Source organism: Triticum aestivum, chromosome 6A (genome assembly GCF_018294505.1).
Source record: "Triticum aestivum cultivar Chinese Spring chromosome 6A, IWGSC CS RefSeq v2.1, whole genome shotgun sequence".
Lineage (NCBI taxonomy): Eukaryota > Viridiplantae > Streptophyta > Magnoliopsida > Poales > Poaceae > Triticum > Triticum aestivum.
In genome coordinates, this window is record NC_057809.1 from 304,764,476 (window position 1) to 304,779,061 (window position 14,586).

Consider the following 14,586-nt stretch of genomic DNA (forward strand, 5'->3'; position numbering starts at 1 on the left):
AAGGCAATATGGGCTCTTTTCTCATATCAACAATAATGCATATAAGAGCCACTTCAACAATTTAATTATGGTCTTCTCCTATCGACCCCCAAAGAAAAGAAAAGAAACAAAACTATTTACACGGGAAAGCTCCCAACAAGCAAAAGAAGAACGTGAAATCTTTTGGGGTTTTCTTTTTAATTACTACTACTACAAGCATGGAAAGTAAACTAGCTAAAAGCTACAACTAATGTTTTGTTTTTTATTAAGGTTTTTCAAACACACAAGAAGAAAGCTTAAAAACAAAATAAACTAGCATGGATAATACAATGAAAAAGTATGAGCACTGACAACTGGCATGAGTGTGTGAACATGAATGTAATGTCGCTGAGGAATACATACTCCCCCAAGCTTAGTGTAGCGACTAGACCTCAACCAGTCTAATCTCTGTGCTCCGGTGTCATCCCTGGATCAGTAATGCTGACACCACACAGTACTCGGAGGATTTATAGCAGAGTAGCAATCACACACTTATTACATCGAGTGTCTCATAAGAGAACTTATTACAATAAATATGGCTTAAGGCCATCTAATAACGATAACAGCGGAAGGCTTGGAAGATAAGTGAGTCCATCAACTCCAACGGCATCACTGAGTATAGAACCACGACCTAAAAACTCCTTAATCATCATCTGAAAAGTCTGCAACATTAACGTTGCAGCCCGAAACGGGTCAGCACATGGAATATGCTGACAAGGTAACACATAGAGAGTAATGGAATGAAACAACTATACTATATGCATATTTGGCTGGCGGAAAGCTCTATGGTTACTGTTTTGCGTAAAGCCAATTTTTCCCTACTTCAAAGGAATAAAATTTAATTACTATCATGGTGGTTCTTAAACATTGAGAATGGTTGACAGAATTCTCAATTCTAATTAAGCATCATCATTAAACATAACCCAACAAAATTAATTTAGAATAACATGTTGAGATTCACATAAAAATCCAAGTACTAGATACTCAAGATGTCCATAACCGGGGACACGGCTAACCATGATTAGTTTATTACACTCTGCAGAGGTTTGCGCACTTTTCCCCACAAGACTCGATCGCCTCCATTTGGTTTCTCGCACTACATGGTGTTTGAGAAGACGGATGACCGAGACATAGTCCTTCAGAAGCACTAGCACCTTACGATGGGTAGACCATACCACCTACATCCCCTACATCTGCTAGTCTACCACTCTAATAGTTCGCACAACTTAGTCAACTATGCTAGAGCCCATAATAGCTTGTGGCTGCACACGGAAGTTTCTAGTATGAATAGTCTCATGATCCCTTTGAGCCTGGGTGGCGGTCCAAAAGAAAACAGGCAAGTCCTGGAATACCCAGGTGCCTCAATCCACCCAGATGTGTGTTTAAGTTGCCACCTTAGATAAACCATTAATTAACAATCTCACATCTGTCATGGATATCACTCACCCAATCCACGTCTACTAGCATAGCATGGCATAATAAGCAAACGTAGAAGTAACTCCCAAAGGTTTGATAATAAACAGGTAATAGGTACTACCTCATCTACTTCCCATCCCACAATTTAATTAGATCCTAATCATGCAATGTGTGAGGATTGGTCTAATGCAATAAAACTGGGTAGTAGAAAAGGTATGATCAAAGTGTTACTTGCCTTGCTGATGATCCGCAAAACATAACGATTCGAAGTAACAGGCGGCGCACTCCGGGTACTCTACCGCAAACAAACAAACAAGCATATAATAAGCACTCATCCAATGCACAGGTAAAACTCAAATAAGAGATCTAACCAGAAGGTTCAACTTAAGAACTCCGGTTGGCAAAAAGAATCAAATCGAACAAAACAACGAAAGTCAAACGGCGAAAGAAAACAACTTCATTCTACTAACCTGGATCTAGGGCAAATTTTACAGTAGCAAAATCTTGTTTAAGTTGGTTAAATGGATAGAGGGTTTCGAGACGAATCCCTAGGCGCTTTGAATCGCCTGATTCCGATAAACGAGCGAAAAGTTATACTAAAACGAAAATCAGATCAGCAATCGCGATTAGAAAAATCGCGGATTTAATCTGAGAAAAAGAAAAACGACGAACGCCGAATTTTTTTTCTCTTTTTTTTTTGGCACGGAAATCGAGGCGCGACGAACCTCGGCGGTGGAAACCGGCGGCGGCGGCAGCGGCGGCTTCTTAGGGCGGCGGCGGCTTAGGGCACTTTAGGGTTTCCCCCGGGGCCGGGCCTCGGCTTATAAAGGCCTCCCGGGTCGGTGTCCAGGTCGGACACGGCCTGTTAAGTTGGTTCGTTTTTTTAATTATTCCACTCGGAAGAAAAACAAAAAGAAATACTAAACGGACTCCAAAAATTTCGAAATAAATTTTCACGGGCTTCTAAAATCAAGGCGCACAAGGTGAACATTTATTTGGGCCCTAAATGCAATTTTGGAAAACACACTTTTTTCCTAAATTCAAATAAAACACCGAAAAACTCCAAAATAAAATCTTATTTGATTTTTTATTAAATCCTCAATATTTCTTTATTTTGGGAAAGTCATTTTATTCCCTCTCTCATATTTTTGTAATAGAAATAATTGATGATAAAATAAATAAAATCAAATGATCCTATTCTCAAAATTTGAGAAAACTCAAATATGAAAATAACGAAATCCCCAACTCTCTCCGTGGGTCATTGAGTTGCGTAGAATTTCTAGGATCAACCAAAATGCAAAATAAAATATGGTATGCATTGATGATCTAATGTATAACATTCCAAATTGAAAATTTGGGATGTTACAAACCTACCCCCCTTAAGATGAATCTCGCCCTCGAGATTCGGGTTGGCTAGAAAATAGGTGAGGGTGGTCTTTGAGCACATCTTCCTCTCGCTCCCAGGTGGTTTCATCCTCTGTGTGGTGGCTCCACTGAACCTTGCAAAACTTGATAACCTTGCTGCTGGTAACTCGGCTGGCAAACTCGAGGATCTTAACTGGTTTCTCCTTGTAGGTCAAATTGTTATCCAACTGAATAGTTTCCAATGGCACTGTGTCTCTCAAAGGTATGTCAGCCATCTCCGCATGGCACTTCTTTAACTGAGAAACGTGGAACACATCATGAACTCCTGATAATCCTTAGGGCAATTCCAACTTGTAGGCCACTTCTCCCATACGCTCCAAAACTCGATATGGTCCTACAAATCGTGGTGCTAACTTCCCTTTAACTCCAAAACGCTTTGTTCCCCGAAGTGGAGATACTCGAAGATAAGCTCTATCTCTGACTTCGTAAACTGCCTCCTTGCCTTTAGAATCTGCATAACTCTTCTGCCTGGACTGGGCTATCTTGAGCCTATCGCGAATCAATTTCACCTTCTGTTCAGACTCTTTAATCAAGTCAGGTCCAAACAACTGGCGGTCTCCAACTTCGTCCCACGATAACGATGTCTTGCACCTCCTTCCATACAATGCTTCGAAAGGGGCCATCTTTAAACTGGTTTGGTAACTGTTGTTGTAAGAGAACTCTGCATATGGCAAATTATCGTCCCAACTAGATCCGTAATCTAGCGCACAAGCTCTCAGCATATCCTCCAAAATCTGGTTTACTCTCTCGGTTTGTCCATCTGTCTGTGGATGAAAAGCTGTACTGATTTCTAGCCTGGTACCCAAAGTTTCGTGCAACTGCTTCCAAAAATTTGAGGTAAACTGGGTTCCTCTATCCGATACGATACTCCTTGGAACTCCATGCAGACATATGATCCTGGTCATGTATATCTTTGCCAACTTAGCACTGGTGTAAGTGGTCTTTACTGGGATGAAATGAGCTACTTTCGTCAATCGATCAACTACAACCCAAATCGAGTCATAGCCTGAACGAGTCCTGGGTAATCCCGTGATAAAATCCATGCCTAGCTTATCCCACTTCCATTCGGGTATCGGCAATGGTTGTAACAATCCTGCTGGCTTCTGATGCTCTGCCTTTACTCTCTGACATATATCACAAACTGCTAACATACTCCGCTATATCCTTCTTCATTCCGGTCCACCAGAAAATATCCTTCAAATCCAGATACATCTTGGTATTTCCTGGGTGAATTAAATACGGTGAGTCGTGTGCCTCTTGCAAAATCAATTTCCTGATCTCCGGGTCATTGGGCATGTAAACACGGTCTTCAAACCATAGGGTGTCGTGTTCATCCTCACGAAATCCCTTAGCTTTTCCTTTGCTAAGTTTCTCCTTTATAGCGGCAATCTCTTTGTCAGCTTTCTGAGCTTCTCTGATTCTATCCATCAAAGTTGACTGAATCTCCAATGCTGCTACGTAGCCTCTCAGAACTATTTCCAAACATAGTTCACGAAGATTTTCTGCTAACTCCCTTGGTATTTCTCCCATCATTAATGTATTGACGTGGCTCTTACGGCTTAATGCGTCAGCTAGTACATTAGCCTTTCCGGGATGGTAATGCAATCTCATATCATAATCCTTGATGAGCTCCAACCATCTCCTTTGTCTGAGGTTTAATTCCTTTTGTGTGAAGATGTATTTCAAACTCTTATGATCCGTGTACACCTCACAATGATTTCCAATCAGAAAATGTCTCCATGTTTTCAATGCATGCACTACGGCTCTAACTCCAAATCATGCTGGCATAATTCAACTCATGAGGCTTCAGTTGTCTTGAGGCATATGAAACAACTCTCCCTTCCTGCATAAGCACTGCTCCAAGTCCTCGACGTTAAGCGTCGCAATACACCTCATAATCTTTGGTCTGGTCTGGCAAAATCAACACTGGTGAGGTAACTAATCGTTTCTTCAACTCCTGGAAACAAGCCTCACATTCCTCCGTCCATATGAACTTGGTATCTTTCTTCAACAACTTAGTCTTAGGCTTCGAATCTTTGAGAAATTCTCAATAAATCTCCGGTAGTATCCTGCGAGTCCAAGGAAACTCCGGATCTCTCCAACTGTTGTTGGGGCTTCCCACTTGGTCACGGTTTTAACTTTAGCGGGATCTACTGCTATACCTTCTCCAGATATAACATGTCCGAGGAATCCTACTTCCTTCAACCAAAACTCACATTTGCTGAACTTGGCATATAATTGATGTTCTCTGAGCTTTCCAAGTACCAAACGCAAATGCTCCTGATGCCCCTCTTCATTCTTCGAATAAACCAGGATATCATCAATGAACACTACGACGAACTTATCCAAGAACTCCATAAACACTTTGTTCATCATGTTCATAAAATAGGCAGGTGCGTTAGTCAGATCAAATGACATAACGGTATACTCATACAGCCCATACCTGGTAGTAAAAGCTGTCTTCGGAATATCCTGTTCTCGAATCTTCAACTGGTGGTATCCTGATCACAGATCGATCTTGGAAAATACCTTAGCTCCTTGAAATCGATCAAACAGATCGTTGATCATTGGTAGCGGGTACTTGTTCTTGATCGTTACTTCATTCAATCCTCGATAATCAACAACCATCCTTAACGATCCATCTTTCTTCTCCACTAGTAGTACTGGCGATCCCCAAGGCGAAGAACTTGGGCGAATATATCCTTTATCCAGTAACTCCTTAATCTGCTTCTTAATTTCCACCAAATCCTTTGCTGGCATCCTATATGGTCTCTTTGATATTGGCCCTGTGCCTGGAAATAGCTCAATCAAAAACTCAATATCTCTATCCGGTGGCATGCCTGGCAACTCCTCTGGAAATACATCAGGGAAATCCCTTACCACTGGTACTTCCTCCTGCACAACTCCTGTTAAGCAATTTACTTGAGTCCTCTTTGGCACATGCCGGGATACATACTTGATCCTTCTCCCTTCTGGGGTGGTAAGCAAAATTGACTTACTAGCACATTCTATATTCCCTTCATACTTTGATAACCAATCCATGCCTAATATCACTTCCAATCCTTGACATTCCAATACTATTAGGTCTGAGGGAAAAACATAGTTAGCAATCCTTAATGGTAACCGATCACACCATAGACTAGCCACATACTCTGCTCCGGGCGAGGTTACTAACATGGGTGACCTAAGGGCTTGGGTTGGTAGGTTATACCAACTCCTAGTAGTTGTTGAAGGTTGCTACCATCAACTGCATGCTCAACTCATCATTCAGTCCTTCCAGAAACTTCTCCTGCTTAGCTGCATCCGTAGCGATGTCATCTGGGGCATAACGTGCTAACTTACTAAATTCCTCCACATACTGGCCAACTGTTCTTCCTCCTTGGTGCAAGTTGTGAAACTCATGCTTCTTCATGGCCATAGCTCCTGCTGAAACGTGTGCAGTACGCAAAGCCTGCGGAAACTGGTCCCATGTGACAGTGTCTACTGGGAAAGTGGCTGTGAAATTCTCCCACCATGATGCTGCGGGTCCTTCTAGCTGATGTGCGCCGAACTTCACCTTCTCCGCATCTGTGCATCCTGCTGTGGTCAACTCCCTAGCTGTCTTGCGGAGCCTATCATCTGCTACTACCGGCTCAGTGCTACTGGAAAACATCAGCGAATTCAGCCTAAGAAAACGGGCTAAGTGGTCAACAGGTGGTGGTGGTGGTGGTGGGTTGTTGTTGTTGTTCCCCTGATTCTGATTCTGGACTAGTAACTGCATCAATGTGTTCTGCTGCTGGATCAACTGGGTGAGCTCCGGTGGAAAGGCAAATCCGGGGTCATGTCTAGGAGGCATCTGAGGGTTTAGAAAAGATGAGATATAATAATAGAGGGGGTCTAAAGAGAAAACACTACCCATATGCACATGAGGCAAAAGCAAACAATTCACTTCAATCAATCAAACAAGGGCATACAATCGATCTAACTATCGCAAAAGTGCTCGGACTACTATATTTACATGGTGGACTACTACTACTACTGATGAGGTGGTCTACTAGAAATATTCTTCGGTTGCAGACTCCATAATATCTGCTCCAGCTTCATCAACATAGTCATCATCGCTGCTATATGGTTCCGAGTCAGTGCCGTCGATGATGATGTAGTCTTCCGGGCTAATTTCCTGAGGTTCTTCATCTTCATCTACTGGCGTAGGGCCTCCCATAAATATTCCAATCTTCTTGATCAGGTCGTCATTCTTCTCCACCAATACTTTAATTTCTTCTTCATAATCTTCACGTGTAGCCCTGAGTTCTTCCTCCAGTTCCTTGATTCTAGTCTTAGCCTTCTTCAGATCTATCATGTTGGCGCACATCTGGTTCTCCTGTCGTCGAATGTGCTGGTTTAGCTCCTGGATAAAAGCTGCGATTGATCTATCCTTCCTGGTGCTGATCATCTCCCATCGCTCATCTCAACGCCCACAAATCTGGTAGATAGTATCCTTGATATCCTTGCGGTAGACTTCTCCAATGCGTCCCATGGCGATGTGAGCTTCCATGCTCTTTCCTAGACTCCAAGTTGGTGCATCAAAAGAAAATCTATGGGCTCAGTGACTGGCATGAACGTCCTTCCTGGAACTTGAACTTGAATCATCCAGCGCTCTTCTTCAGGTAAAGTGGCGTTGTAGGTTCCTGTGAAGCTTGGTACTCCTATGTTCAGGTTTCTAGTGACTCCCTTCAAGTGTCGTCCAAAGGGTGTATCTTCATCCGGTTGCGTGAACTTATTCCTTGCATCCGCCATCCTAAAGAGTAGAAAAGATGAGAAGTCAGGAGAGAAGAGAGTGAATAGTGATCTAGGTCTTGTGCTTAGTGGTCGTGTCCTACAGTCAGCGTGTGCTCTGATACCATCTCTGTAGCGACCAGACCTCAAAGAGTCTAATCTTTGTGCTCCGGTGTCATCCCTGGATCAGTAATGCTGACACCACACAGTACTCGGAGGATTTATAGCAGAGTAGCAATCACACACTTATTACATCGAGTGTCTCATAAGAGAACTTATTACAATAAATATGGCTTAAGGCCATCTAATAACGATAACATCGGAAGGCTTGGAAGATAAGTGAGTCCATCAACTCCAACGGCTCTGAGTATAGAACCACGACCTAAAAACTCCTTAACCGTCGTCTGAAAAGTCTGCAACATTAACGTTGCAGCCCGAAACGGGCCAACACATGGAATATGCTGACAAGGTAACACATAGAGAGTAATGGAATGAAACAACTATACTATATGCATATTTGGCTGGTGGAAAGCTCTATGGTTACTGTTTTGCGTAAAGCCAATTTTTCCCTACTTCAAAGGAATAAAATTTAATTACTATCATGGTGGTTCTTAAACATTGAGAATGGTTGACATCATTCTCAATCCCAATTAAGCATCATCATTAAACATAACCCAACAAAATTAATTTAGAGTAACATGTTGAGATTCACATAAAAATCCAAGTACTAGATACTCAAGATGTCCATAACCGGGGACACGGCTAACCATGATTAGTTTATTACACTCTGCAGAGGTTTGCGCACTTTTCCCCACAAGACTCGATCGCCTCCGTTTGGTTTCTCGCACTACATGGTGTTTGAGAAGACGGATGACCGAGACATAGTCCTTCAGAAGCGCTAGCACCTTACGATCGGGTAGACCGTACCACCTACATCCCCTACATCTGCTAGTCTACCACTGTAAGAGTTCGCACAACTTAGTCAACTATGCTAGAGCCCATAATAGCTTGTGGCTACACACGGAAGTTTCTAGTATGAATAGTCTCATGATCCCTTTGAGCCTGGGTGGCGGTCCAAAAGAAAACAGGCAAGTCCTGGAATACCCAGGTGCCTCAATCCACCCAGATGTGTGTTTAAGTTGCCACCTTAGATAAACCATTAATTAACAATCTCACATCTGTCATGGATATCACTCACCCAATCCACGTCTACTAGCATAGCATGGCATAATAAGCAAACATAGAAGTAACTCCCAAAGGTTTGATAATAAACAGGTAATAGGTACTACCTCATCTACTTCCCATCCCACAATTTAATTAGATCCTAATCATGCAATGTGTGAGGATTGGTCTAATGCAATAAAACTGGGTAGTAGAAAAGGTATGATCAAAGTGTTACTTGCCTTGCTGATGATCCGCAAAACCTAACGATTCGAAGTAACAGGCGGCGCACTCCGGGTACTCTATCGCAAACAAACAAATAAGCATACAATAAGTACTCATCTAATGCACAGGTAAAACTCAAATAAGAGATCTAACCTGAAGGTTCAACTTAAGAACTCCGGTTGGCAAAAAGAATCAAATCGAACGAAACAACGAAAGTCAAACGGCGAAAGAAAACAACTTCGTTCTACTAATCTGGATCTAGGGCAAATTTTACAGTAGCAAAATCTTGTTTAAGTTTGTTAAACGGATAGAGGGTTTCGAGACGAATCCCTAGGTGCTTGAATCGCCTGATTCCGATAAACGAGCGAAAAGTTATACTAAAACGAAAATCGGATCAGGAATCGCGATTAGAAAAATCATGGATTTAATCCGAGAAAAAGAAAAACGACGAACGCCGAATTTTTTTTCTCTTTTTTTCGGCATGGAAATCAAGGCGCGACGAACCTCGGCGGCGGAAACCGGCGGCGGCGGCGGAGGCGGCTTCTTAGGGCGGCGGCGGCTTAGGGCGCTTTAGGGTTTCCCCCGGGGCCGGGCCTTGGCTTATAAAGGCCTCCCGGGTCGGTGTCCAGGTTAGACACGGCCCGTTAAGTCGGTTCGTTTTTTTATTCCGCTCGGAAGAAAAATAAAAAGAAATAATAAACGGACTCCAAAAATTCCGAATTTTTTTTCACGGGCTTCTAAAATCAAGCTGCACAAGGTGAACATTTATTTGGGCCCTAAATGCAATTTTGGAAAATGCACTTTTTTCCTAAATTCAAATAAAACACCGAAAAACTCCGAAATAAAATCTTATTTGATTTTTTTTATTAAATCCTCAATATTTCTTTATTTTGGGAAAGTCATTTTATTCCCTCTCTCATATTTTTGTAATAGAAATTATTGATGATAAAATAAATAAAATCAAATGATCCTATTCTCAAAATTTGAGAAAACTCAAATATGAAAATAACGAAATCCCCAACTCTCTCCGTGGGTCATTGAGTTGCGTAGAATTTCTAGGATCAACCAAAATGCAAAATAAAATATGGTATGCATTGATGATCTAATGTATAACATTCCGAATTGAAAATTTGGGATGTTACACTTAGGATTTTGGCCTAAGTTGGTCTATGGCCACGGCTCAAAGCTGCCCTCTCCGGTGTACGGAGGAATGTCCTCTGGGTGCCACTGGTTGGCAATCTCCTCCGGATCCCACTAATAAACTGACTGCCGATAAGGATCAAGGGGTGGCTCCGGCTCGGGCTCTGGAGCTGATTTCAGGCTCCGGTAGGCATGAACAGCCTCCGGCAAAATGAGGTACATGCCTGAAAATATGTTAAACAAAGAGGACACAGGCAAGGTAATGATCTCATAGTAGTTTTTATCAAATATCAATCTGTATTTAAGCATCTTCTTCTTATCCTTAACAATAAAATCATGTGCTACCATACTCTTATAATCTAGAAAAACAGGGGGCAACAACTTTTCCTCTTTCTCATAATGCCTAATAGGTATGTTAAAGTGTGCAGCAAGGCGCGAAGCAAAGATGCCTCCAAAGATGGGACCTTTTGTGTGGTTCAGATTTAACCATTTAGCAACAATAGCGCCTAAACTGAAAGTGATATCACGAAACAAGGCATGGTGCAAAATAACAATATTAGGGGCACTAAGGTTTCCACTGTTCCCGCGACCAATTAAGCATCTACTAGCAAATATTGCAAAGTAACGTAGAACAAGAAAATGTATGCTAGTAATTCTTGCATCGGAAACTTCCCTCGTTTCCCCTACATCAATCATATCAATGAAACCCTCCACATCATTACGATATGGTTCCTCTATGCTGCCCGCAAATGGTATCTTACAGACCCTACAAAACTCATATAGTGACATCTCCTTAACCTCATCATATAAATGAAATTCCACCGAAGGTGGTGATTTCTTAGCATGAAAGTAAAAATTTTGCACGAAAATATTAGTGAGGAGGAGATACTGTTCGTGCTGGTCGCGGAGGAAGTCGACTAGGCCTGCATTCTCAGCCAAATAATAAAAGTCCTCATATATCTCGGCTGCTCTCAAGAACTCATCACAAGGCCATTCACACGGCTGAACCTCTGCAGTGTGAGGGAGATTATATTTGGGCTTCTTATTCTCTTCACCTTGCTTATCCTTTGAGCTTCGGCTCGAAGAGCCCCTCAACAATCTCTTCATCATTTTCTTTCTCTGAAAAATTTCTGAAATTTTTAGTGACTCAAAATAAAAGTGAATTAAACTCAACAAGATTGATAGCAACTACTCCTATAAGTGCCTAGAGGCCATATCATGCATTAAAACTACTTTTGAACACATAAATTTGACATGCAAGCTCATGAATAGGGTCACCTAAGCAGCACAAAATTGCAATAAATAAAGCACTAGTACAAAAACTAATTGGACCATTGGAGGAGTCACATACCGAAGAACAATCCCCCAAAGCAGTTTTGTGAATGGAGCTTTGAGCAAGGAGATCAAAAATGGTAGCAAGATGAGCTAGAACTCAAGTTTGAGCTGGTGGATGATTTTTCTGGAGGAAGACAAAGTGTGTGGGTGCAAGAATAATTGGAGGGGGCCCACATGGGGTCCACGAGGCAGGGGGCACGCCCCAGGGGGGTGGGCACACCCTGGACCCTCGTGGCCAGGTGGTGAGGCCCCCTGGTGTGTTCTCAGTGCCAATAATTCTTAAATATTCTAAAAAATCATATAAAATTTTCAGGACATTTGGAGAACTTTTATTTTCGGGGTATTTTTATTGCAAGGATAATTCAGAAAATAGACAGAAAATACTATTTTTGCTTTACTTATTCTAAATAACAGAAAGTAAACAGAGGGTACAGAGAGTTGTGCTTTCTAACTTCTTCCATCTCATGCTCATCAAAAGGAATCTACTAACAAGGTTGATCAAGTCTTGTTAACAAACTCTTTTCGAATAACTTGAAACCGGAGAATTTTCGAATAACACTAAGTTACCTCAACGGGGATATGCATATCCCCAACAATAAGAATATCATATTTCTTCTTGACAATAGGAAGAGGAAATTCAAAACCTCCAATAGTAATTGTTCAAGTTTTTCCAATAGAATTTATACTGTGGACTTGAGGTTGTTTCCTCGGAAAGTGTACCGTATGCCCATTACCATTAACATGAAAAGTGACATTGCCTTTGTTGCAATCAATAACAGCCCCTGCAGTATTCAAAAAGGGTCTACCAATAATAATAGACATACTATCGTCCTCGAGAATATCAAGAATAACAAAGTCCGTTAAAATAGTAACGTTTGCAACCACAACAGGCACATCCTCACAAATACTGACAGGTAAAGCAGTTGATTTATCAGCCATTTGCAAAGATATTTCAGTAGGTATCAACTTATTCAAATCAAGTCTACGACATAAAGAGAGAGGCATAACACTAACACCGGCTCCAAGATCACATAAAGAAGTTTTAATGTAGTTTCTTTTAATGGAGCATGGTATAGTTGGTACTCTGAGATCTCCTAGTTTCTTTGGTATTCCACCCTTAAAAGTATAATTAGCAAGCATGGTGGAAATTTCAGCCTCCGGTATTTTTCTCTTATTTGTCACAATATATTTCATATACTTAGCATAAGGATTCATTTTAAGCATATCAGAAAGACGCATACGCAAAAAGATAGGTCTAATCATTTCAGCAAAGTGCTTAGAATCCTCATCATCCTTTTTCTTGGATGGTTTAGGAGGAAAAGTCATGGGTTTCTGAACCCATGGTTCTCTTTCTTTACCGTGCTTCCTAGCAACAAAGTCTCTCTTATCATAACGTTGATTCTTTGATTGTGGGTTATCAAGATGAACAACAGGTTCAATCTCCACATCATTTCTATTGCTAGGTTGAGCATCAACATGAACATCATCATTAATATTATCACTAGGTTCTTGTTCATTGCCAGATTGTGTTTCAGCATCAAAAATAGAAATATCATTAGGATTCTCAGGTGTGTCAACAACAGGTTCACTAGAAGCATGCAAAGTCCTATCATTTTTCTTTTTCATCTTCTTAGAAGAACTAGGTGCATCAACATTAGTTCTCTGAGAATCTTGCTCAATTCTCATAGGGTGGCCCTCAAGATACAAAGGTTTCTGAGTCATTTTGCCCCCTCTAGTCACAACTCTAACAACATTTTCATTTTTCTTATTATCTAATTCATTGAGCAAATCATTCTGAGCTTTAAGTACTTGTTCTACTTGAGTGGTAACCATAGAAGCATGTTTACTAATAAGTTTAAGATCACCTTTAACTCTAGACATATAATTACTCAAGCGTTCAATCATATAAGCATTATGTTTCAATTGTCTACCAACATAAGCATTGAAGTTTTCTTGTTTAACCATAAAATTATCAAACTCATCCAAGCATTGGCTAGAAAATTTAGTAGGTGGGACTTCACCCTTATCAAATCTATAGAGAGAATTTACCTTTACTACCCGTGTCGGGTTATCAAGACCATGTATTTCTTCAATAGGTGGTAAATTCTTATTATCTTCAGCTTTAATACCTCTTTCTTTCATAGATTTCTTTGCCTCTTGCATATCTTTAGGACTGAGAAATAGAATACCCCTTTTCTTCGGAGTTGGCTTAGGAGTTGGTTCAGGATGTGTCAAATCATTTTCATTACTCAACATATTATTCAATAGCAATTCAGCTTGATCAATAGATCTTTCCCTAAAAACACAACCAGCACAACTATCCAGGTGGTCTCTGGAAGCATCGGTTAGTCCATTATAAAAGATATCAAGTATTTCATTCTTCTTGAGAGGATGATCAGGCAAAGCATTAAGTAATCAGAGAATCCTGCCCCAAGCTTGTGGGAGACTATCTTCTTCAATTTGCACAAAATTATATATTTCCCTTAAAGCAGCTTGTTTCTTATGAGCGGGGAAATATTTAGCGGAGAAGTAATAAATCATATCCTGGGGACAACGCACACAACCAGGATCAAGCGAATTAAACCATATTTTAGCATCACCCTTTAATGAGAACGGAAATAACTTAAGGATAAAGTAATAGCGAGTTTTCTCCTCATTAGTGAACAGGGTGGCTATATCATTTAATTTAGTAGATGTGCCACAACAGTTTCAGATTCACAGCGATAAAAAGGATCAGATTTAACCAAGGTAATTAACTCAGGATCGACACAGAAATCATAATCCTTATCGGAGATACAGATAGGTGAAGTAGCAAAAGCAGGGTCATATTTCATTCCAGCATTCAAAGACTTTTCTTTCAGCTTAGCTAACAGTTTCTTAAGATCATATCTATCATTGCAAGCTAAAAAGTCTCTAGCGGTTTCTTCATCCATAACATAACCCTCAAGCACAACAAGCAATTCATATCTAGGGGGAGAATCTTCATCATCACTTTTATCAATATTATCAGTTTCAATAATTTCATTCTCTCTAACCCTAGCAAGTTGTTCATCAAAAAATTCACCTAGTGGCACAGTATTATCAAGCATAGAAGTAGTTTCATCATAAGCA